At 44.2% G+C, this 23,421-nt stretch overlaps 1 protein-coding gene across 1 annotated transcript in view; it reads right to left on the bottom strand.

The window, feature by feature from the left end:
* The window catches only part of TMTC2 (transmembrane O-mannosyltransferase targeting cadherins 2), a 937,188-nt gene that overhangs the window by 481,955 nt on the left and 431,812 nt on the right, over positions 1-23,421 (bottom strand). The gene's annotated exons all lie outside the window — the stretch shown is intronic.

Genomic DNA, 23,421 nt, shown 5'->3' with positions numbered 1-23,421 from the left:
CTGAAGCATGACAATGTTTAGAGTTAGTGCAATATTACAAAAATAAGTCATTCACGGAGATCACTACTATAACCATATGACAAAACATTATCCAGAAAGATGTCCTAATGAGCAAGCTTACAGAAGGTGCTTTCCAGGTACCGGTTTCACACACATGGCCGTATGAAGCAACAAGGAAATCATTAAATATATAGAGATCCGGGGTGGACATTTCCATTCACCCCTGTGGCAATCACAGGGATTTGTCGCTTCTCCCCAAGGGGGAGCCTCCCTGTGAGGCTAGGGGGTTGAGCCTGCTCTGCAAAACCCCCTACGGGTCAAGGCACGCAGGACCTCACCGGGAGAGACTCTCGCTTGGGGACAAGGACTCCTGTTCCTATGAGGAGCTCCCTAGGCCAACTACCACAGCCGCACCCATTGGACTGCCTATTAAAGCAAATAAAGTGGCATCTTTATCTTTGGCTGAAAGCACTTCGAAAAGAAACCCAACTCTGCAAAAAAAGGAAGATAAAAGGCACATATTTAACTGACGAGTAGGAGAGAAAGAGTAGAGCCTTGTACACCGGGGAAGCCTGCTGACATCATTACGCCTTGACGAGGTGGAGGGCAAGCAAGCTACAGAGCCCACGACTTTTAATAAGGCAGAGAACGCCACTACAAGATGCCAGAGGCCCGGAGTATGCAGAGGCAAGGAAAGCATTGTGAGGAAGGAAGGAGGAACTGACTACTTCGTGGTGGCATCACCACAAGAGTAGCATTGTGGGCAGGATGCAAAACGACACAGATCACCGGTACGGGAAGCGTCTGCCAGCGCCCGTGCAGAGCAGGAACCAGAGGAGCACCCGAGAAGCGAGAAGAGCGAGTAAGCAATACCAGGCGAGAGCAGAGCCTTACTGCCATCTCCAGCACAGAGAGAGGTAGCAGGGGACTCCAGAGGAGCGGGAGGCTGCCGGGACACCATTATAGATTGGAAGAAAATCGTCCCATTCCTAAGGACAAGAAAACAGAACTAGGGAGACAAAGCTCAGCATAGGGAGTACCTCCTGACCCACGCCTCCCCCAACCAATTAAGAGCCCACTATATCCCATTAATTTCTTTGGATTCGATAAGCACTAGCTGTCCCTCATATAGAGCCACGTAGACCCTTCTATACCAACAATGAGCCAAGAACCAGGCCGGGGTATGAAGAGAATATATATTTAAAGTATATGTTCAATGCATTTTTCTTTAATGTTACACACGCCACCTTCACTGTGGTACAAAACAAAGCTTCAGACAATGAACTTTCCTTTCCGTAATAAGCAGGCAAATATGACTTGATAAAATGTATAGTAAAAACAAAACGCAGTTTGTATTTTCAAACAAATTGCACATTGTACATTCAGTCCTTTGTTTAATTTTTTGCGCGCTTGAAAATGCTAGCAATTTTGGAATCACACTGATTTGCAAGGATGCATGTGGCAAATAGAACCCAGTTTCCTTTTCACCTAAAAGCAATACAAAATCGTTCTGCTATCAGGGACACTTCTCAACCTCAGGACACAGTGTATATTGTTCAATAGAAATTACACTAGTTTCACTTTGAAAAGTGCTTCTGCCCCAAGCACCAAAAACCCAGTCATCTCATGCCTGGGTTTTTTGGTGCCTGGGAATGTACAATGTGTAACTTGTTTTAAAATCCAAACTGTGTTTTGTTTTTACTCTAAATTTGTCATATGTGCCTGTTTATTAGGGAAAGGAAAGTTCATTGTGTGTTGAAGCTTTGTTTTGTACCCTTTGTTTAGGGCCGGGAGGATAGCTCAGGGCCAATGCGCCCACCTTGGAAGCAAGACGACAGAGCAACTCGGGTGCGATCCCGGGCTGTGCGCTTAGAATCCTCTGGGTATTAAGCGCCTTATAAATAACCAATTACAATTACTGAGAAGGTGGCGTGTGTAACCATTAAAGAAACATCTATTGAACATACACTTTAAATAAATATATATTCTATTTTTACCCCGGCCTCGTTCTTGGCACATTGTTGCCACATGGGGAGAGGTCTACTTGGCTCTATACGAGTCATAGATAGTGCTCATCAAATCCAAAGCAATGATAAGGATATTGGGGACTCCCTATGTATATCGTTACAAAGTTGGGGCTTGTGCCAGGATTTTCATACCGTCTTATTGACTCATGACAAGTGCATTGTGACACTATTCACTCTGGTGTAAATGCATTGAGGTGGATAGAAAGTTGTTTTTGTTTTATTAAAGTACCACGATTTCTGTGATAGTCAGAGGCGGCCTCTGTATTGTTGGGAGCATTTAGTTGGAGATGCGGCTTGACTGGCATTACACACGTTCTGAGGTGCTTTCCTCTGTTGCTTTGGGCAGGTGGAAACGCTGCAAGCTGAACTCCCGGTGGTTCGTAGGTCATAACAGGGGCAGCCGAGGCCGTGCGGTTAATTGCGGTACATTGTCATCGTCTGCTGACACCCGGCCGAGAGCCGCCGACACCCCCACTGACACCCGCTCCAGTGATAGGAGTACGGAAGAGCAGTGAGGTACACGCGCCAGCGCTCCAGTTTCCCAGTAGTGATACAGGGTGTGAATTAGGAAGCCAGTAAGCAGGGAAAAATCTAGCTAGTAGGGCTGGCAGTATTGTTTCACAATTAATAGTGTTTGCATAAGGGTGGACACATTAAAAGTGCTAAAGTGTCTTTGCGAGGTCGACGAGGCACATTGTCGCATTGAAGGAGTCCATTTTTAGCTATTTTTTTAGTTTTTTTTTTTACATATTTCATTTTATTTTTGCCTTTTCAAATCCTTTTTAAATTCATACTTAAAAGGAAATGTTGTGCATTTATAATTTAAGGAGTGGTCCACTGGAAGACTTTCTGTGGGCCCCAGAACCAGATGGCATCATTTCATTAAACACAAGCATGAGACAGCTTGAAAAAGCAGTGGGGAAAATTACTAAAAACAACCCCTGAGACCAGCATTCTATGGTCAGTGATTCAAGGTTACAACTCTGAGCAGTACCAACATCTCAGTTAAACGAAATAAGTAGCAACAAAGTAGTTGGAAATATTTTGAGTACTAAAATGGCACATAAAAAGACCATGGATTTCACTCTAACAACTAGTTACATGAAGAGAACCATCAAAGACCTTCTGCTGAGAAGGAAATACCACAGCGCAGGAGACGAAGAACAGCTTAGATTTTAGGACCTAATCACCCCTCTTGACTTATGCGACTTTTTGCTGGACAGTAACATCGACCCAGTAAACCTAGTAAATTCATCACAGATCAACCTACCTACTTCCCAGGTATCATTTACACAGTCTTGCCCTAAGCCCACCAATAGGGCAATCAGAAGCACATGAAGGGGTTCCTGCACAACAAAATAAGGGCCCTCAGGGCACAGACTATGGAACGTTCTCTGTAGGATCCAACAAGGCTACATTAACGGATTTGAGTTTTGTGCTGAACTACCTAGTGAATGTTTTTTAATTGCTACACAGTGATCTGCAGACCCACTCGGGCCTCCTCCTCGAAGTAACGAGAGAAGTGAGCGGATGTGAAAGCTCTTTAGTGGGTCAAAAATCAGTGGTAAACTTATCCCTAGGAAACCCCATGGCCGACTTTAAAAAAGACATCAAAACACAGACAGCAGCAATAGAAGAATAACAAGGTAAATGGGTAAAGGCGCAGGAGGCATCAGATGCCTTGAGTAAAAAGATAATACTCCTTCAGGAATCCTCTCATAAAAGGCTAAGTAGGGAGACAGCAAGTGCGAAAGAAATCATGATGAATGGGGAAATGGACCTAAATGATACACCTCCATCAATTTCTATGATGTAAGAATTCATTTGCCTGGCCCAATCGTGTGAGGATCCTGTCGTTGGGCAAGAAGGGAGCCTTGATTCGAACTTGGGCCCTCCAGAGGTAAAGACAGTGTCAATTTCTAATGCACCTAAAACTAATGGTAAAACAAAGAAAAAGAGGAGAACGTTAGATGGTGAATTAAAAGGACCACCATCATAATCAAAACCCGGAACAAAAACCCAAGAAGAGCAAGGGTGCTATGGCACATTTTGTCCGGGCCATCTCTATTCCCTCATCACCGATGAACAGTAGTTGGGGCAGGAAGATCCCTGAAAGCTTCAAAGCACGTTCCATCTTCTGGAAAGGACGCAGGAAGATCTGTAAATGCAATTCACCCAGAGTGGTCCTGCCAGAGCTCTGTGGGTGTCCAAATAATGACACCCCAAAAAGAACAGAGGGTGGCTCCACTTTTACTCAGGGGAAAGAAAATAATCCTCAATAAACCTCAAACTAATATATCGGAACCAAATGGGGTAACTCGGGAACCCTGCCCTCGGGGGCGGTCTACTTTTGCGATGGGCCTTCCCTCAAATTAAGCAGGCATTTGGATTCTGCACAAAGTCTGTCTGGCCCTAATCTGGCTAATGACCGCTTGAATACAAGAAACGTCTCAGAGGGAATCCAGGGACCAGATATACCTGCCCAAAGGGGGATAATAGAAATCAGGAAAGCAATGCAACTTCACACTGATAACAACTCAAGTTCATCATCTTCCAACATAGTAAGAGGAGGGCAAGGTACAGCCACAAATGATTTCTAAAGGGATAGCATCTCCAACACTCATCCGTTTGCAATCTCCCACATACGGGCCAAGAGTATAACTGCAATAAACAAGTTCTACTGCTTGAATAGATCCGGTAGCCTAGCAGAATTTCACAAGGTTGACAAGCTCCTTTTTGTTTTACAACAGAAGACATTGAATATGTTAGGTTTCCAGACTACAAGAATATTCATATCATGGAAATGGGACTGAAAACGAAATTGGGGGCAAACGCAATTCTAACTTCAGCCCATGCACTGCAAGTTCTGGTCATCGAGGTGTCTGCTGAACCTTTATATGATCAGGACAGAGATCAGAGGGAGTGTTCACTAGACAGGAAATGCAGCTGTGAACTAAGAGGTCCAGCAAGAATAAAGAAAATAAAACATCCCTGATGCAGAACCGGCAAAAAGGAAATCTGCAGATTGCATGGTCCAAGGTCTCTGAAATAATCTTGCAGGTTTTCCAGAATCTGGGCTTAGAAGAGAAGTCACTCTAGCCCTGAAGAGCTCAAATTCCTGGGATGGAATATGAGGGGGTCTAGCTCATTTAAAATCAAGCGTACATGAGGAGATTTTCAACAACCATGACCTAATAGCTCTCCAAGAGACCTGGTAAACTGGGGTTAAAGGTGGATGGGTTTTCAATAGTGGAACTATTGGCCCTTAGCCAAAGTATAGGAAGACCTGCAAAGGTCCAGCTCCTGCCCCTTAGAAATTCAATTTTTAACATGGAGGTGGTGAGCAATAGACAATGGATCTCGGCGGTAAAAGCTAGACTAAGCAATAGAGCCTATTGGCACAGCATTGCAGCGATAAACTGCTACTGGAACCTCTCGGGCTAACCACTCCCAGTTTTTCTTGAACAACTGGTGGATGTTATAACAGAGATTAAGACATAAAACATTGCACACATTAGAAAATATCCTTCTCACGGGAGACCTGAATTCTCACTGCATTAAAACAATTGACGCAAAGGGCAATCACAAACTTCCATCAAGGAATGGGAATTTATGGACCAAGTTCTTGTCAGATTGGGACATGCAGATGGGCAATGGGAACATTAAGGGACACGTACCCCCAGCGCCCACATGGTCAAGGGGTAAACAAGGGTCCACGATTTACTATTTCTATCTAAGGTTTTCTTTAATGCCTGTGCAGATATTCAGGTTAAAATGTTATTGATCATAACATTTGGGAAGGCTACCTGTTGAATGAAAAGACATGCTTAGTTAGATCATATGCCCCTCAAGTTATAGTGAACAATGGTGGAAATAGACTATCTAGGTTTTGAGGGAGGGTTGGGGGGGGGACGCTTGAATGAAGAGTTCTCGGCTTTTATGATTAACTGTGCGGATGTTCAGTGGGAATTATTGTGTGATCCAAAGTCCTTTGTGGATTTCCTCTGGGATATTCACCCCCCCCAGGATTGTGGGAGAGTTTCCAAAGGTGAATCAGGTACATTCCTTCAACAAAGAAACTTACCAAAAGAAGAGAGTTGAGAAGGGATATAAGAAGAATAACAAATAATTCTTATGTTCACAAAGAGAGAAGTGCACAGATTAAAGATTTACGGAAGAAATGCAGAAATTCCTCCATCTTCAAAAAGACAGGGAATCCATGTTGGGGGCTGGGGGGAATGCTCACTCTCGGGATTTTGGGTCCATCATAACCGCGAGAGATAAATCACAGGCCAGCTCTCAGTGTATTATTATCCAAGAGAGAGTGCCATAAACATTTCTCAGCCCTTTATGAGCAACCAGATGGTAGGGGGAGAATCAAATGTGAAGATTTAGATTGGTCCTTGGACTTCACGCAAGACCCTATAAGGTATCTAAGAGATCCTACAGCTCTAGGGCATCGGGCCGAATGGGTTGACTAATTACAATTTGTTTTAATCAGATACTCCCATGTGGTCCTATATGTTGTACCGTCTATTTATGCATGAGGCAATAGTAATCCCTATCTACAAAAAGGAAGATCGGGTTGACCCGACTAACAATTGCCCGATCTCTCCCCTGGATGTAGATGGCACCATTTTTGTAGGGCTGGTACTGATGCAGCTGGAAGCATGGGGTAAAAAGTCTGATATCCTCTCTAAAAACAGATAGGGTCTGAAGGGGCCCGTCAACAATGCTAAACGGCATGTTGATCAACATGGTTTCAAGTGAATCTTCTCTAAAGGGGGCGGTTCTCCCCTTTTCGGTGCCTGAGTATATCTATCCCAAGTATTTGACAGAGTAAATAGAACTAATCTGTGGGAAAAGTTAATAAATTGGGGTCTTCCACCTTCTCTATTGGCCATAATAATAGAGCTCCATAAGTACTCCCATCTAAGGGTAAGACTAGACAGGCAGAGGAGTCTCTTTATGTGCATCTATACTGAATGTGGGGTAAGGCAAGGGTGCATGATAGCCCTCTGCTTATTCAACCTTTAATTGGCTGACTTGTCAAAAAATCTGTAAATGTCTGGCCTGGTCAGTCCAAAAGGTGGGCCGGTGTGTTTGAATTGGATGGCCTGTGCCGCTGACCTAGTGCTGCTCGATCAGACTCCGGTAGGCCTCCAGCGCTTGTTACTTCCGTTGGGAGAATATGCCCTAGCAAATGGCTTAAAAATCAACACAGCTAAGTCTAAAATTGTAATTTTCTAAAGACCTTTGAAAAGGGTACCAGCTTTTACTTGGAGATTGGCATGGGAGGTCCTGGCAGTTGGCCAAGAGATCCTGTATCTGGGAATCAGTCTGCACTCCTTTCCATCACAGGAGCACGTACGTAAAGGTGTCTATGGATGGAAAAGCCAACCAGCTGGGTTGCCAAATGAAGAAAATAAAATATGACCTATGCAAGTTTGAAGTGTTGCCATTAATACAATTCTACACTGAAAAGGTCATCCCATTGGGGCTGTATAGGACAGACATTAACCCAAGGCTAACTGCAATAGACCGGGCAAGGAGAGAAGGGAAAATATGTAAGAACGTGTTCTCTTCCCCAATCACTATGCCAGTATCAGATACAAACTAGGGCTTCAGTCCCTTTTTCACACTGAGTGGAGGTTATCTACATTCAGATTGATCTTGGTACCATGGCCCAACTCCCTCTAGGAGGAGATTAATACTGTCCTACAGGTTCATAGTAATCTGTTACTAAATATTTCTGAGAAACTGGCATAGGAAATTCTTGGGTTTTATGACTGTACAATGCAAGAGCTTGTGGAAAACCTGTTGCAGGTAAGAAATTCACTACAATTAAATGATTGGGTCCGAACTATCCCGGAAATGCGCAGTCTGAAAGTTCACCAATCTCTGTCATTGTTGGACAAGCCACGGGGGATAATAATGCGCTACCTGCAGTACTCTCCTAGCCCTGGGATTCGAGCTTATTTCTTAAGATTCAGGTTGAAAATTTTGCCCACAAGAGAGATTCTGTAAACTAGGCATATGGACCTATATACTCACAACCTCGGTACATGCTGTGACAACCAGTGTGTTGAAAATCTTAGACATGTCCTGACTGAATGTGTGGGAACAAAGGAAATGAGAGTCAAAAGGTTCATTAAATTTGTAGATAAGCATTGGTGGTTGGACTTGCAGTCATTTTGGGAATGTATGAATGTGGGCCACGAGAGGTTTCTGACATGGGAAGTAATCAAAGTATTGAAAGAGCTTAAGTTGCTCTGTAAATCGGCTTGAGTTGTGAGAATTGATCTGTTGGTCTTATTCCGGTCCAGCTTATTCTTATTAAAATTGTAATCACTGTATTTGCTTTGCGGAAAGATTGTTCCGCGTCTTGTGTAAGTTATTTGAAATTCTTCTCGTTTACTATTTAGTTTTAAATTGTCTCTTTTGTATGTATGTGAAAAGTCAGGTTTTATTGGCTGTAACACATTACATTAAAAAAAATAAAATAGTACCACCACGACTTGAGCCATGGGTTCCAGAGAGGTGTATAGGTGTAGAAATTTAAGATTGTGTGGCGTACCAATGCAAAAAAAGAGATTTTAGAATTGTTTTTTGATTAGGCATTGGGTATGAAAATCAAGCAGTAACAGGGTGATTTTGCCCTTGCGCAAAGAAAGTTTTACCAAGTTACAAAAAGTCCTTTTAAAATTACTAGCATAGAAGTGAGTGATGCCAGGAAGCATCTGCTGGCTAAGCTGTTCATTCGAGGAGCATGGAGTGAGATTGAAGCCGGGAACTGGAAAACGAGAATGGTGCAGGAGGTTACCTCAGAGAGCACTGACATTTGGCTTGAAGGTGGAATATTACACAAAGCTTTGGAGGCATTTTACATGACTCAAAATGCTAGTGAAAAACTGAGTCAAATGGCCCAGCTTACAGCTTATTTGCATTTCCACTTGCAGTTAGAGGAAGTGCGAGTAGAAAATAGGGAGGCCTGTGTGCCGAATCAGACAGATTTTGAAAGAGGCACAGAAAGAAAGCAAACAGTTAGAAGATAAAGCACAACAGACATATTTTTTAACTAAAGCAACAAAACCTCATTGAGCAATTACAAAATGAGGCAAAAACCCAGCTACAGGCCAGAGGAGAGCAAGAAAAGGTTTGCTGTGCTCGAAGTAATAGGCAAAGAGAGTGAATTAACTGTGAGCCATCCCCAATGCCAATTGTGGGACCAAACTGGTCACACTAGAGGGCTGTTAGATGACATTGTGGCCCTCAAACAACAAATCAGGGAATTGGAAAGGCAAAACAGTCAGTTCAATCATTAAAGAGATAGACTCACAACAGGAGTTTGAGGAATTGCTTCAGGATTTAAATATTCTGAAGCAACAAAGTACAAATGAGTAAAGACAAAGATGCATTAAAAGTGAAAATGATTGCAGAAAACGGTCATTCCTAGTCTCAGGAAACAACCAGAAAAAGACATGAGAGCATGGAGCTTGTGAAGCATATGAAGCAAGCAGTAGCTGACCCGTCACAGGCAGCGAATTGCAGGGGTGCATTAGTGAAAGAAATTAGTTTCTTGAAAAACACGTGCCTGGAATATGCAAACATAATGCAGAATTTCCAAAGAGAAAATGAAACATCTCTGGAAGAAGGGAAATAAAGGGTTGATTAGTGGCACAGAGAAGGGTGCTCGAAACTAGTCAGGCCTTGATGTCAGAATTAAAAAAAGACAGCTCTCTGTATATCAAAAGGAATTAAGGACAGAGAGAAGTAGGTGTGAGAAGTTTATAAATGAAATTAAAAATATAAACAGGCTCTGAGGAACCCTGACCAATCAGGGTATGGGATGAAGACCCTCTGATCAAGGTTCAACGCCCCTCCCATCAGGGACCTCAGGCCAGGTATCCACCATTTCCAATGCACAAATAGGAACTGACCTCATGCATGCCACCAATGAAGAACAGGGGAACATGAGGCAGTTGGAAATACCCAGGCTTAGCCAAAATGATCCAGAAGGCCAGTCCAAGTCTGATATTGTTGAGTATTCATCTCTACCAAACAGAAGGGAAGGGCCGGACCAGCATGCCCTGCGAGACTAGAAAGAATACTGCAAGTACTTCAGATCATGAAAACTCCTATGATGGGAAAATCAGGGAGCTGGATTGGCTGAAGATGATATTACAAAGAGACCACCTGACTCGCTTCGCTGAGGGAGAAAAGCCAGAGCTTCAGCCTAGGAAGGGCATACTAAAAACCTCTATACATTCAGGGGAAACGGGGGATTTCCCCAGACTCCCAAGAAGGAGGGATGATGGAACAGCTTTATCCTGAGCATAAAAGTGACCACATGGATCTGACCCAGAGAGTTCACTGCGATCCAGGTGAGAGGAGTCCAGATTCTATGAGTAGAAATAGCAGCTCTGAGTCCGAAAATGAACGAACACAGGTGCAGAGGAAGAAAAAGAATGCAAAACAGGGGAAGGGCTGTGTTAAAGACCCAAACAGACAGATGAAGGCCATAAAGCACTTCCTAACCCCATACCATAAGAATGGCAAGTATTTGGTGTGGGGGCATTTCGAACTTTATGAGCAGAGGTTGTCATTTCAGATCAGAAATTATGTGAATTTTATAGCATTTGCCAAATGGACATTCTCACCAGAGTACTCTGTTTTTTTTGCAGAACTGGAGGACCTGGATCTTTATAACTGGTCCACCTATAAGGCAGCCATTTTGAAGGATTTCTCAAGACAGAAACCTACAGGAGGCCTGTAAGGCTGCATATAACTTGCAATGTGGGGAGGATGTGATGTGGCATTTATAACGCGCCTATACACAAGTGTTTTTAGGCACGACAAGACAAGGAGAGGGAAATGATGGGAGGACAAAATAACGATCTTAGTAGGTCTTGTGTCATTCCGATCACACAAGTGCAGGGAAGAGGAAAGGGGAGAAGTGGCAGGCGAGAGGCAAAGGTGGGAGTGCGGTTAACTCACAAGTGCAGCCAGTGGGTGGCTCATAAATTGACAGAGAAGGGACTGTAGGGTTGCAGATACAGAACCTCAAATGCTGGGGAGCCCGGAGGCAGTGCAAGGGCACTGGACATGCAGGAGCCTGGGCCTGAATTCAGAGGGTGACCAGGTGACCAGTGTGCAGAGCAGTCAGGTGCATCAGCAGGGGTGAAGAAGAGAGAAAGCTGAAGAGAAAAGGAAGATCTTGAGTTGCTTCCAGAACCAGAAGTGGTTCTGCTCAAGTTTGAGAGAGGCAGGGAGGCTATTCCAGAGGGAGGCCCCAGCCAAGGTGATAGATCTGCCCTGCTTGGAGAAGCCTCTGACCCTCAGAGTTGGAGGTGGATGAGCGGAGAGCTCAAGAATGATCATGCACCTAGGGAGTTTGTGCAGTAGCTAAAGGGTGCATTTGCTCAGACTTTCCGGCGGGTGAATACCAATAGTAGGGCGTTTGTGACCACCTACTTCCATGCGCTCCCCAAATACATGACTTAGTTGGTGCATGATTTTCATGAGCACAGGAACATGGATTGGATAATTGAACAGGCCACCAGGATCTATGAGGCCCACAGAGTAAAAACACCCCCAAAACCGCCAAACTATCTAGCACACCTGCTGCTGCAAAGGTGGTGGAGGTGAGGCCTACGCCTCCTTTGGACCTGAAGATGGGGGCGGGGGGGATGGGGCACTAAAAATACTCCTCCTGCCAACAAGCAAAATGGAACCCCCAGCCCATCGCCTATTGAATGGTAGTCAGGCAGGGATTCAGAACAATGATCCCTCAGACGCTGCCACCTACTGCAAGGGTGCCAAACCAATCCTGGGGTGTGTATACATTCCCCCGGGCCAGGGGCAACCAGTTAAGTACTGCCGCTGGAAACTTCCCTCCAAACTTCCATCAGGCGAGAAGTATCACTCCATCTCCCAACCTGAACATTTTCCCCAGATACCTCCCAAACCAGAACTTCCAAAATAATCCTCTCTCTATCCCCACTTCCAGGACAATAGAACCCTGAACCCAGGCGAAGGGAGACTCGGGATGGAAAACTATGGGTGAAATTTCCAGTAGCCAACCTACCCCGTCAGAAGGGACAGTTCACCTTTTTGGGAGCAGCAGAGGTACGACTCGAGCGCTCCCTGCAACCCAGAGAAAATCTTGCAGCTGGAGCGACAGGTCCAGGCACTGACGGACAATCTGGGGTGTATGCTGAGGGCTCGGTCCAACCCTCAACCTATGCCTGCTTTCCAGAAATCCCCAACACCCAGTTCTGATGCCCTGGGGGAGAAATGATGGAAGGAAACATCCGACAAGCCACTCTTACCTGAGGAGGGAACCTGGATGGAGGGGAGATGCCAAGTCCTAGAGGAAGCTTCTTTTTTCACCCAGACCGAACCCTCGGAAACCTCTCAGCCTGAAAGGGACTCTTCTATTCCCAGGTAGTTAGAACCCAAAAAACAAAGGGTAAGTAAGGGAGGCCAAATAAAAACCCACTTTGTGGAGGAGTTCAACATAACACCCTTTGAAAAAGAAGAGTCCCTGGCGGATGTAGGTCAGCAAGAAACTTTCAGGAATAGGTGGGTTCCCTCCCAAAGAGAAATGGGTCCCAAAAGTATGGAGACCGCCTCAGATCAAGAAATTCGTTAACCCAAAAAATGTTAACCAGACAAGGTAAAAACGGAGGAGGTATCCTTCCACAAACTGGTTCGGAGAACTGTCTCCAGGTAAAAAAGGACACCAAAGAATCAGGGGAGAAAGAGGATCCTCCAAATTCAACCGCTGTTAGTTGTAAAATGTTCCTTACAAATTTGCAATCTCTGACACAGAAACTTGTCCAGGATTGTCCAAGATCACACAAGACCACACAGTGTCAAAGTTCAATATCAAGAAATTGACCACCAGGCTGGCAAATAACTAAACTTTTCTTTGCAGCCATGAGCAGAAAGAATGCAGATGTTATGCCCTGGTCAAGGGTCTGTGAATTATCAGCACTGGGGGATAATGGATCCCAAGCCACCCTCCTGTCTAAAAAGGCCTTTGACCAATTCAAATCAGAAGGGGGGTGGGTCACTAAATACCCCTCACACCACTTCCCAGATTGCTCCAAAATTTCAACGGGAATTACTTTTCCATCAAAGGGACTGCAGATCTGGAAATAAAAATTGGGCGACACTTAAAACATCTGGCGATAGTCATGACTCCAGAGAGCACACCTTGTTTATTGGGGAATGATCTTCTGAGGAGGTTAATACATCTGATTGACTGATACAATTTAAAAGGAGTACTAATTATGTAAGCATGAAGGCTATCTGCCATTAACATGACCGATGCTCTGGGAAAGTAGAATTCCATTTCAAGCATAATCAGGTCCCAGATAACAGACATCTCTGTAGGAGGACAAACTGGTGAAGGGGACCCTTCTCCATTCTTGAAAATCAACCTTCCTCACAGTATTAAGTGGTGTTTCACACTAAGAGAACACCTCAAAATCAGAAGAAACAAGAGTCCTGTGAAACACGACAACTAAGAACCAGTTCAAAGTCTGACAGACATTCAGAAAAAGGGTGGACAGTTGTTTTTCCCCATTCAGATCAATGAGGAGGAGGAGCATGAATAATGAAGCTTCATCATCAAAAGATTTTTCAGGAAACTCCCAAAAGAGCGGACCATTCACACATTTTAATTGATTGATAAATGGGAGGTAGGTCTGGAAACCGCAAATTCCAAACATCTGCTGCATAGTGTACTCTTCCTGCCCTTATAGTGTGGAAGAGGTGACCTGTGACATCAGGAGGGATGAGGTAGTACTTAAGAGTGAAGGAGCACTACCTCGAATCCCTGGAACCTCTTGTCCAGGTTAACACCATAAAATTGGTTCTCTCCACCCAACTGGAGGATACCTCTGAAATTGCCAAGCCCGAGGTTTAAAGCAGATGGTCGAAGCATTTCAGTGGACCTGTGATTGTAGACGCACATCTATTCATTCAACCACCATATCCACAAACCCTGAGATGGCTCCAGTATTTGTTAAGCAATACTGGTTACCTCTTGTGTCAATGGAATCACTCACAGGGATTATTAAAAATGTAGAAACCTGTTTGATAATTCGTCGACCCACAGTGCCTTTAACAAACCCATAATGGGGATACTTAAACCAGACGGCCAAGGGAGACTATGCGCAGACCTGAGGTGGTTGAACAAAAGGATCCACAGGTCAAGAAGGCTACTTCCCTACATCGATCAAGGGCTAGCTTCGATCCAAGGGTCAAAGGTGTACACCGCCATTGACTTGACCAATGGCTACTGAACAGTACACGTGAGTAGGGAAGACCAATACAGCTGGCCTTTACCTTCAGGTGGGCAGCAATACACGTGGACCCAAACCCCTTTTGGATACATAAACTCTGGCAATGAGTTCAGCATCTAACTGCTTAAGGCCATGCCCAATTTGGGCAAAGATGAAAACATGGCCCATGTAGATGATCTGATCAAGAGCTCAATGGTGGTGGAACATTTAGCAGAAATCTGCTATGTTCTGACCTAGTTGCAGAAAGCTTGAGCAAAATCGTCCTTTCAGAAGGCACAGTGGTGTAAGACTTGAGTGAACTTCTTAGGGCATGAGATCACCCGAGGGTCTCAATCCCCAGGCAAAGAAGGTGGAAGCCTTAATGAAATTAAAAGACCCTACCACTCGGCGAGAGTTAAGAAGCCTTCTTGGACTCACTAATCATAGTTGAATGTTCATTGAAGACTATGAAGAGGATACTCAACATTTGGTTCATTTATTAAAGGCTGGAGTCAAGTGGGAGTGGGGTCTGGAGCAATCCGAGGCAGTAAAACAACTGAAAAGAAGCCTTTCCCAAACTCATGGTTTGGCTTCCACAATCAAGAACAAGGAGGTCTTCTTGGACACTGGGTTTTCAGATACTTGCCTAACGAGCATGACAAGGTCAACAAGGTCATCCTCTATGCCAGCAAAATATTGCCCTCAGTGGAGGAAAAATGCAATGACTGAAAAGGCACTTCTGGCAATAGCGTTGGCAATGAAAAACTACCACCCATTTATCCAGGGGGAACATATCATCGAGACTCCTCACTAACCATTGCAATATATACAAAGTGACAGAATCCGGGCGGGAATGTCAGTAATTCCAGACATACTTCATGGATTCTGTCCATGCAAGGATTTCATGAGGAGGTCAGATATCTCCAAAACAAGAAGAGTCTTCTAGTGCAAGGATTGGCAGACTTGCATTATTGCACTCAAGAAAACTGTCCCAAGGCCAAAAGTCTAATGACCTACAACAATATGGATGCATACTTAACTCCCCTGCACATGGACTATGAAGAAGACATGTGTCAGGGGATACCCATAGTCCATGTGTACTACCATTATAATGATAATAATGGGAGGAAAAGAACAAGTGGCTGGCATTGGGAATGCAGGGTGAATGATACCCCAGAGCCCTATGCTGGTTACAAAATAGGACCCTGAGTAGTCAGGTAGCAGAGTTGATGGCCGTTTATCAAGCCACCCTCACTGTGGTGCACCACCAACTCCAAGAACTGGTCACAATCAGCGACTATGCTTATGTCAGGAATTGGCTAAACTAGAAGGATCACGGCATGCTTTGTGCCAACCACAAACCCTAAAAGCATGGAAAGCATAGTAAATTGATAATCTGGTGACCTCTAATGAGATGACCATCTATTGGAAGGAAATGAGATGTTATTCCAAAATAGAGAGCCAGATAAGACTGGATATAGCCTGGCAGACCAGTTAACTAAAACTGGAGCGCTGCAGGGGGGATTTCATACAAAAATAATCCTTGCTGGGTGAAATCTAAAATCGCTGATGTTGCCAGGTAACAAACATGTGCCAACAGTGATCTCTCGACTGCCCAGTGGACTAAAGATACCCCAGATGCAGGTTTGATCACTGCACAGAAAGAGGACCCGATTATTGGAAAATTATATCAACACATTGAAGACCCTGTGAGTTTCCCTCTAACAGAATGGGATTATGCCGGGAAAGAGGACCTCTAGATGTTGAAGTTCTCCAAGATATTCCGATCCAAGACGGTTTGTTAATACAGAGAGCCATACCTGGATACGACCAGTGGGTGGTACCTGCCTCATTCCGAAACCTGATGTTGAACCACACCCATGACGTGGCACTGCCGGTCATAGGGGGTTTCATAAGACATTGGAAATCTTGAGCAAGGTTGCCTACTGGCCACACATGGGCCAGGACCTCAACATCTTCCTAAAGAGGTATCTTGTGTGTGCTCAATTTCAACCTAGTCCCCTTACACAAAGAGCTCCTCTACAAAAAAAGTGGAATGACACTGCCTTGGTCCGATGTCTGATTTGATCTGGCCAGTGATTCGCTCCTCTAGAGGAAACAAGTACATGTTGACTGTAACATGTTTGTTCACAAAGTGGGTAGAACGTCTTCCTGCCCCAAATTGTAAGGTAGAGCCAGCTGCTGCACTAATGAACAACCACATTTATTCTCGGTATGGCCTACCGGAAAGGATTGAGTCAGATCGAGGAAGTAATTTTAGCATTAAGAGGATGGCGAAGATGTGGGAGATTCTAGGGGTAAAAAAAAAATTCACATTGCCTACCACCCAGCCTTAAGCACGGAGGAGGTAGAGAAATAAAACAAGACAATTGTGAGCATCTTAAAGAATTTTGTGGCAGACTCTGGAACCAGATGGGACATTAGATCACTGCGTGGCCATTAGGTCTACACCATCTGCTGCAACTAAAATGTGTCTCCATTTTAGCTTATGGCTGGATGAAAAATGACGTTACCTCAGCATCTGCAGAACTCATGCACAGACACTGATAAATGCGTCCACTACTCATGAGTACATTGAAAATTTAAGAAAGCACCTCCAGCAAGCTTTTGCTTATGCTCAACTAAAGACCACATAAAAGGGGTAAGATTTAAGTGACAAGGTTTCTCTGTAAAATTTCCAGAGGAACCAGACCGAGGAATGAAATTCCTTTTGTCTCGGTGTGGTGGCTTTGAAATAGTAGATAAAATATCACCTATTGCCTAGATGATCCACATCCCAAAAGGAAAACAGACTGAAAAGAAATGGGTCCACATCAATCAGTTGAAAAACAGTCATCCCAGACAATCTTAACGACAGATTGAGGAGCCCAATGAAAGTCGGGATGAGGAACAAGCTGAGGAATGAGAGGCAAGGATGAAAACTCTGGATCGAGACTTCTAACAGGTGAGTAGTTTAATTGATATTCATCGGAAACGTTAAGAATGAAGGTGTAAAAAAAAAAAAGAAAGTGTGATGTCTATGATCTGAAATGTCATAGCCCTTTCCTCCCATTCCATGCAATGTTTTTTTTTCTTCAAATGCTATGTCCTATCTTCCGGGGAAATATGTTTTGTAAAAAACACTGAACCGCTCTTTCTTCCAATTTCTAGATAATGAACCTTCTTCCATTCCAGCCTCAGGATCTAGAGGATTGGAATCCAGGGAGAACCCAAGGGAACAAGGAAAAAGAGGTGGTTCCATCCCATAATGACCAAAGATTGAAGAGGAGGCCGGAGCACCCACTCCCTAAGCAAACAAAATTAGCCGGACGGGCTCCAAAAATAAAAAAGACTTCTGTGGAAAACCCCACTCTCCCCTGCTCTTTTCCACGAAAGATCCAGATAGCAGGTGAAGAGTGGGGATGTAGGGTTTAATGTTAGCCCCAGCACACACTAGTAAAGGCCAGGAGAGGCATCCAATTTGAAATACATTGTTTGGATGTCAAGGAACACTAAAAACATTGACAGGCCTAAAACCTTACCACAGTTAATGGGCCTGGTGAGTGGAAACGTGTATTGCTGAAGATAGCACAACGAAGTATGAGAAGATGGAAAAAGTACATTGGTGGTTGAGACACAAAAAGTGGCATTGGTCATTGAAATTGCCACACATCAAAACGCTGTGCAACTTGAAAATTAAGCAACACAGAGACTGACATTTTAAAATGCCCATGGTGAATAAACAAAATGAACAGCAGTCTTACACCCTTCGGATTTCCACCTTAATAATATATGATATGATAGGTTATTTATAACGTGCTTAATACCTGGGGATCAAACCTTTGTTGCTCCATGTCATCTTGCTTACAAGGCGAGCAGGTTGCCACTGAGCTATCCTCCTGAGACTGAATGAATACAATGCTGCACAGGGATAGGAGTGTGATCATTGAAAATGCTACTTTGTTTTCAGATACACATGTAAATCTCTTATGAGTCCAAGACAAACAAATGCTTCTAGTTGCGGGGCAGAATTTGCAAGTGACTTCCATCATGGCAGATCTGGTGGGCTCCACATCTGGAAAGGAGATATCTTTGAGGCTCCTGCATGCCAGGCTGCTAGATGGCCAAATCAACACAGACCAAGCCCTGGGTGACTAAAAATAGTTTAAAAATAAATACTCTTAGATCTGAATTGTGGTCAACTCAAGATTACAAGAATACATGGCAGAGGCCAGCAGGACCTCATGATATCAGAGGGCAGAGGGCAGAGGTGGGCCATCTGCTGCAGGATTAAAATCTCCTCAGCGCATCATCTCTCAAAGAACAAATGGCTAATGATTTTACCCCATCCTTAAATCAACATTCTGGCCAGAGATGGTAGAGGCTATGAACCAAGTGTTTTCAGGGAAATTAGACCAAGAACCAAAAACATAACTGTTACTTATCTGTATAACTATATGGTCATTAACTTAATTACAATATCATGTTATTCAATAACTTTGCGATCGGAATACACAGAGTTGTGGCAGATCTCATTTTAATGCTACTTTTCAGGAGATGGTGTAACGTGAATTTCATTCAAGTGTGATTTGGGGTATTCTAGTTACAACACAAAGTATTCCTAGCTTCTCCAAAAATGGTAGAAATCTGAAAAATGGGGATCACACAGTATGTTAAATTAGGTATTTGATTATGAAGTTTCATATTCCCAACTATATCAGTTTTCTAATAAAGGTAAAAAAACCATTGTGCGCCCGTGCAATAGTGTGCCTTAACGAAAGTAAGTTCTACCGATGTGTCATGATTAGGGGTACACAAATATATCTATAATATAATGTTTATCTGTATATTGTAAACATTTGCCAAATTGTGAACTTCTGAGTGGAAATGCTGACAGCTAAAATAATGTAAATGGTAGAAGGTGTGAGCCTCTCCACCTCACTTAAGTCATGGAACTCCCTGGGCCTATAGGTAGACAGGGGTGGAACATTGGGAGGGGGCGAGAACTACAGAGGCCCAATGAATATTCAAGGCTAATAAGTTGACACCTCATCATCTTAATATTTTGTGTGAGGGACTTGGGGTTAAAAAGGACTTGCTTTATGGTAAAAGGGAACAGACAAGGACAGTGAGAAAAGGAGAAGGAGAGCTGCTACACATCTTTGAGGACTTGCCTATAAATCCACATGGGTGAATCCTGAAATAGCTGCCTAAAACTATCTTGGGTGGAGATGCTTTGACATGGAGAGGCCTTAAGCTTTGCCTGGGAGAGAGAAAATGGAGAAGCCAACAGCTGACAGGGCTCCAATTCTTAAGGAGAGTGACTTGAGGGATGGAAGCTGGGAATATCTTTGACAGCAGCCTATGACCAGACCTGAGCAGATTCCCCTGATGAACAGGGCGGTCTTCCCAGAGTGCCGCAAAACAGAGGTCCAATGTAAGTAGATTTAAACCATTTGATACCAACTGTGTGGGGGAACGGCCTACCTTAATATCTTACCTTTATAGTGGGTGGGGGGGGCAAATTGTGAAGACCCTTACCAAATTTGACTGAATTTTAATTTAATTATCTCCCAAATAGAGTGATGCAGGTAGAGTTTGCAGTAGTTTGAAACCCCCCCAACTTCTTTCCTAGCGAAGCTTAAGTCAATTATAGTCTCAAAATAATTGGGGTGCCCTTGCCACAAAACAAAATCTATATTTGTCACCATTCCCAAACCTTGCTTTCAAAACAAAAAGTTCCTTGCTCCAAAAACAAAATTCCTAACTGATGTCCATTCCCCAAACTTGCTTTTAAACAAAAGATATACTTATCCTAAAATGTAAATCTCAATTGTCACCTCTGCTTAAAACATTTAAACAAAGGGGTGCCCTTGGCCCCAAACAAAATTACTAACTGTCCCCACTCCCTAGATCTGGCCTTTAAACAGAGGAGTGCTGCATATAACTGATGCCTAGGTTTTTGGTGCTGGAAGGAGAAGCGTTTTGCAAAGGGATACTAGTAATTTCCATCGGACAATATACACTCTCCTGACAGTGAGTAAGTGACCCTGATAATGATTTTGTATTGCTTTTTGTTGAAAAGGAAACAGGATTATATTTGTGGCATGCATTCTTAAAAATCACTGAGATTCCAAAACGGCTAGCATTTTCAAGTGTGCAGGAAATTAAACAAAGGTCTGAATGTACAATGTGTAACTTGTTTTAAAATCAAGAACTGTGCTTTGTTTTCACTCTAAATTTGCCTGTTTCTTATGAAAAAGTAAAGGTTATTGTGTGTTGAAGCTTTGTTTTGTGCCACAGAGAAGGTGGTGGTGTACTCATTAAAAGATCTATTTAATATATAAATTTAAATAAATATGTATTCTCTTTATCCCCTGCCTGGCTCTTGGCCCATTGTTAGCACAGAGCGGTGGAATCATACATGGCTCTATATGAGTCAGATAGGGCCAGGTGAACCTAGAATAAATGGTATACAGAGGGCTCTCTTAATTGGGAGCGGGGGAAGACTCCTTATGTTGAGCATGGTCTCCCAATATATTGTTACAATTATATGAAGGGAGGAACTCGTCCCAGTCCAAAGGACGAGATATCAAGCAGGAAACCAAGTAAGATAAGAAGTGAAAAGTTTAGAAAAAGGGGGTTAAGCAATCCAGGTGGGGAAGTAACAAACTGGAAACAAGTTCCTTGGAAGGAAGGGAAGAAACCACATTCCTTACAAGTTCAAGACTGGAGGAAGTCTAAACGCAGAAACCTATGATAAACATGATATAAAATGCCTGAATGAACAAGCTAACCAAAGAGAGGCAGTAAGACAGAAGTTATCACAACAGATGTTCAAAGAGGGGTCAAGAGAAGCCCGCCTCAGGAAATGGTGGAAAGAAAGACTGGGAAGAATATATAAGTGATAATCACAGTGTGAGGAAATGTCTGAGAGGAAGATATTGTAAACGTAGGACCACAGAAACTATGAAGCATACGAGTATTTATGAAAAACTATGAGAATTGATCTCAGAAACTACCAAAGGAACTGAACAGAGCAGGTGAAGACAAGACATTCTTTTGGTCTATTTAAGTTAGTTAAATATAGTGGTAGGGTCAGCTAGGGTTAGTTTGGACAGAGGACATATTTACATTGGACTTCCTGACAACTAACTAGCATCTTTAGTTTCCTTAGAAAGGTAGTTTATTCCCTCCAGTAATAGGGGAATTTCGGCCTTCTAATTAAAAGTTTAATTTAATTTGAATGATGTCTTCCGAGTGTATGTCTCCTCCTTCCGGCCTGCGGGAGTCAGCGGTGGGATATCATCCAACTGATAGAAGTTGGGGACCTGTGCTGTTTACAAAAGTAAGCGCCAAGGCTATTAGCCACACACGAGTCCATAGGTTTTGCTTTACAAAGTACAGAGGAAAGTTTGATTCCTTTCAATGAGAGACAATTGATACCCACAGGATTTGCCCTTGCCCCACCTAAAGGTACCTTTAATTAGGCTAGCCTCAAAGTCAGGATTAGACTGAAGAAATGGTTTAGATGTCACGGCAGGTATCATAGACGCTGACTTTTGGCAAGACAAAGTTCTACTACACAATCATGGTAAGGAACAAGTTACTTACCTGTAACTGTTGTTCTCCAGCATGGGTCTGGCATGGATTCACATGCTCATGAATATTCCCCGTCGTCAGGCTGGGAATCCTCGGTAAAGAAAAAACCAGTATCAGTTTCGTTTCTGATCTGTCTTTCGTAGTAATAACCAATCACTGGTCTCTGCGTCATACTGACCACAGCCAATGACTGCCCTCTACCTAAGCACCGCCTCTGGCAGCCATCTTCAGATTTGGAAGCACGTGAAGTGGCAGTATGACCAAGTGAAGAGCCGCAGAGGGGTAGGCGGGAGGGTTCGCATGTGAATCCATGCCAGACCCATGCTGGAGAACAACAGTTACAGGTAAGTAACTTGTTCCTTCTCCAGCATGGGGTCTGGCATGGATTCACATGCTCATGAATAAAGAATACATAGCAGTACACACATGCACAACCACGGGAGGTGGCAAAGGCTCAACATTAAGCATTACATCAAACTCAACATTAAGCATCTTACCTCCTCACCAGGCTCACCTCAGGCGAACAGGTTGCGCAGCACTGCTTGGCCGACCCTGGACTCCTCCCTGGAATCCCGATCGACGCAGTAGAACTTCGTGAAGGTGTGCGTCGACCTCCACGTAGCAGCCCTGCATATGTCCAGCAGGGGCACACCAGAAAGGAACGCCGTGGTAGCTGCGATCGCTCTGGTGGAATGGGCTCTCGGACGGCCGGGCAGCGGTCGGTTTGCCAACCGATGACAGTACATGATACAGCCGGAGAGCCATCTGGAAATGGAAGCCTTCGAGAGGGCCTTCCCCTGATTGACAGGTCCAAAGTTCACAAAGAGTTGTGACGTCTTCCGAAAACCCTTCGTGCGGTCCACGTAGAACTTCAGCGCTCTAGCCACATCCAGCGAGTGCAAAGTCCTCTCAGCCGGCGACGAAGGCGACGGGAAGAACACAGGCAACACCAAGGGTTCGTTGAGATGGAAGTCCGACGGTACCTTGGGCATGAAGGAGGGGTGCGTCCTGAGCACTACCCTCATGTCGTGAAAAGTCAAGTACGGGGCCTTGCAGGAAAGGGCCTGGATCTCTCCCACCCGTCGTGCGGAGGTGATGGCCACAAGAAACGCTGTTTTCCACGACAGAAACTTCAATGGGGCCGAGTGCAGAGGCTCGAACGGAGGTCCCATGAGCTTGGTCAGCACCACGTTGAGCTCCCACGCCGGGGCCGGAGCCTTCACCGGCGGGAACGATCTGAACAGTCCCTTCATGAACTCTTTCACCAGACGATGAGACCACAAGGACGTCCGTCCCGTGGTTCTGGTGTATCGGGAGATCGCAGCAAGATGAATCTTGATGGACGCGTGTGCCAGTCCAGCTTTGGCCAGCGTCAGCAGGTACGGCAGAACTTGGGGAGCCGTAATCCGTAGAGGGTTAATCTTCTGTGCGTGGCACCAGACAGAGAACCTCTTCCATTTGTGTCCGTAGCATTTAAGAGTCGAGGACGCCCTGGCCTT

Source organism: Ambystoma mexicanum, chromosome 12, assembly GCF_040938575.1.
Source record: "Ambystoma mexicanum isolate Mex_15411 chromosome 12, UKY_AmexF1_1, whole genome shotgun sequence".
Taxonomy (NCBI): domain Eukaryota; kingdom Metazoa; phylum Chordata; class Amphibia; order Caudata; family Ambystomatidae; genus Ambystoma; species Ambystoma mexicanum.
The sequence above is the reverse complement of the archived record's forward strand: the minus strand, read 5'-3'. Positions and strand labels throughout refer to the sequence as shown.